Below are 3,265 nucleotides of genomic sequence, written 5' to 3' on the forward strand. Positions count from 1 at the left end.
ATTAATTAATACAGAGATTAATTCAAAGGGTCAGGCAGAGTTTAGGTAATCCAAACTCTGCATGGGGCTTTGGTGGCTCTGCCACCGTTAGTCCTTAAAGAGAGGAGAGAAAAGTGAAAGTAGCTCAGTAGTGTCCAACGCTTTGTGACCCCATGGACTCTAGCCTGCCAGGTTCCTCTGTCCATGGAATTCTCCAGGCCAGAATACTGGAGTAGATAGCCTCTCCCTTCTCCAGGGGATTTTCCCAACCCAGGGATTGAATCCAGGTCTCCCTCATTGCAGGCAGATTCTTTACAGTCTCAGCCACCAGGGAAGCCCATGAGAGGAGAGAGTGGTTGCCAAATTTAAAGACAGAGAAAGGGCTGTTGTGGAGGTCCACACCTTTCAGGTGCTAAAATACACCAGACCTCTCGACCCTGTGAAGCACTCCTCATGCACTCCCCTCTGCCACTCAACCTCCAAGACCCAGTGGTTAAAGGTAACCAGAAGCCAGAGGGAAAGGACCACATTCAAGTCTTTAAGATCAGCCCCAGAGGGCAAGTGAAGGGAGGTGGAGTAAGAATGGGAAAAAAGACATCCAACACAATGATTATATTCAATTCACAGAGGAGGAAACTAGAAAAGTCATAACTGGTAAACGGCAGAGCCAAAATGCAAAGCCAAGTTTGCCTGATTCCAAAGCTTTTTCTGCCTTGCAGCAATGTTGGAAAAATGCCTTCAGCTCTCAAGGCACTTGCAGTATTGTAAAGAAGAGGCTAAACTGCAGAGAAAAGAACAATGCATGTATCATCAGTATCAAGATGTCAGGTGGGTTTGGCAGCCCTTGGCCATGGCTTTCCTTTGTACCCTATTAAAGACGAAGGAGGAACCATCAATTCCTTTAATCTGTGAATGAGTTTAGAATTGGGCCTCTGTCCAGGTGAGAATTTTGACAACCTTGAGGAACATCACTTAAACGTTGCAGCTGTTTATTTCATTGGTTGGTTGAAAGAGCAAATCAGACTTCATGGTCCCATACTTTCTCTTTCTGCTACCTTTGTCCTGAAATGTAGTTTTTTGTTTGGCATTTGGGGAAAATTGGTGGAGGCTACCAATACTTTAACTTTGGGATCTTTAGAGTGTTGTTGTTGTTATTGTCTTTGAAGATGCAGGTGATGTGAATTTCATCTCCATTGATGCTTCTATTCCTCTAGAATTGTCATAAGAATACAAACTTTATCAGATGGCAAAATTTTAAATTATCAGAAAGGACTCTAGAAAAGATGAAGCCTGTTCTTTCCTCGCAGGCCTGCATGTGTGGAAATATTCTGTAAAACTCCAGTGTCAGCATCCAAACATTATAAAGGATGCCACTGTGCATTCATAAAACCCCTTACATTCTACTATGGGATCATTTTCAATCGTTGTCACTGCGCTACAAAGGACCCCATAATAACTCTGGTCTAAACTCTGTGATTACATATACTCAGATGCTAATTTGATATAATTGAGTGTGCTCTTTTGTTGCATTCTACATTCAGTTTATGTTTAATATGTGAAGACTATATTTAGCGGTGGTTAAGAAGAGTGGAGTAAACCTCACAGGTGCTCCGCCCATGCTCAGGCATCTAAGTCACCTTTTCCATTAGCTGCTAATATTGTTAACAGCTGAGGCAGCTGGTACAGGAACAAGAGTTCTGCAGTTCCTTTACTTGGGACAAGATTCATTTAATCCAGATCTGAATGCTCTATTTCTATGGCATATCTGTTTGGGTGACACAATGTATGCGTTTTTTTTCTTAACATCTTAAACATTTTGAATTTTGTAAGATTTTCTGTAGGAAAAATATCAGTTTTTTTTTAATTTATCAATTCTTAGTCTTCTATATGTATCATTTAATTACTAAATCCCCAAATGCAAGATCCACACATACTTTGTCACCAAAGGTGCAGAGTTTCTTTCTTTTTCTTTCTTTTTTCTTTTTTTTTTTTTTTTGCTGCAAAAAGCTTTATTGTTTCCATTTGGTCCAAGACTTTGAGAGAAGGCTCCAGGATGTTAAAAAGCTGCCTAGTGGCTGCAGAGAGGGGCTTCAGGCAGCCCTGATGTCTGGTGGGTTCTTCAAAGGCCACTGGTCTCCAGAAGCTCCAAGTCCGGCTTGAGGGTGAGCCTCTCGAAGAGATACTCGCCCAACCCAGCCTGGGGACCAGCCAGCCTGCGGAGGTTGGTCAGGTGGTCGGTCACCCATCTTCTTGATGAGTTTCACTTCCTCATCTAGGGCGTGGTTCTCCAGCAAATCACAGATGTGGGGGTCTCCGCAGGCAGAAGCCAGGCCATGCAGATCCAACAGGGCTTGATTCAGGTTCTTCTCTACAAGAAGGGCGGCTTCCATAGCATCCTAGGTTTTACCCCACTCATCTTGAGATGGCTTCTGCACTTCCAGGAAGAGGGCGCGGCCGGCACGCTGGATTTAGTTTCAGAAGACGCTCCGCGCCCTCGCGCTTCTCCTTGGCCAATTCGCGACAAAAGTGACCCACACCCTCCAGAGCCGCATCATCGCGGTCGAAATAGAAGCCCAGAGAGAAGTAGGTGTAGGAGGCCCAAAGTTGCATGTTAACCAGGCGTTTGACGGCGGCCTCCACCTCGGTAGAATAATTCTGCCGAATCTGGGAGCTCATGATTGGTCGGTAATAAGGAGTTTAAAAATGATGGCTGGTCCCAGTGATCACGGACAGCTGAGTGGCTGACTGCGGAGGTTGCGACTGGAAAAAAGGTTGGAGGGTAGTCAGAGGCTGGAGCAAGGGGCGTCCCTGGGTCTGTTCCGTCCAAGCACTGCTGAAGCAAGAGACAGATTCGCGGGGCCTCCAAGCGCACTTCAGGTGCAGAGTTTTTAACTTTGTTCATTCTGAATGAGTGTTTTTTTTTTTTTGAAAGAGATTTGTACAGTTTCAACTGTATATATGTCTGCATATGTACATGATAATGATAAAACTTAATCTATTGCAAGTGAGATGATCATTGTTTGAATGATTCCCTTTCAAGAATATCACCTAGCACTCAGGTTTTGTGTTTGATTTTACAATTTGTCTATTTTTTAAAAAAATTATTGATTTTTTTCTCACAAACATAAGAATATGTTTTTATTAAGCTTTCAACTTGGTTATAATATTTTAAAAGGGTTGATAATTATTTATTATATAAATACACATACTCACCCTGCCTGGAAATTTAGGATCCAGTGTCAACACTGTTTCACATAATTTTGAAACAATGAGCTATGATAGATTG

The 3,265-nt window shown here is 42.9% G+C and overlaps 1 pseudogene; it reads right to left on the bottom strand.

Moving 5' to 3' along the window:
* Positions 1 to 2,031: 2,031 nt before the first annotated feature.
* LOC133050785 (ferritin light chain-like) lies at positions 2,032 to 2,655 on the bottom strand (annotated as a pseudogene).
* Between the last annotated feature and the right edge of the window lie 610 nt (positions 2,656 to 3,265).

This window comes from Dama dama, chromosome 33, assembly GCF_033118175.1.
Source record: "Dama dama isolate Ldn47 chromosome 33, ASM3311817v1, whole genome shotgun sequence".
Classification (NCBI taxonomy): domain Eukaryota; kingdom Metazoa; phylum Chordata; class Mammalia; order Artiodactyla; family Cervidae; genus Dama; species Dama dama.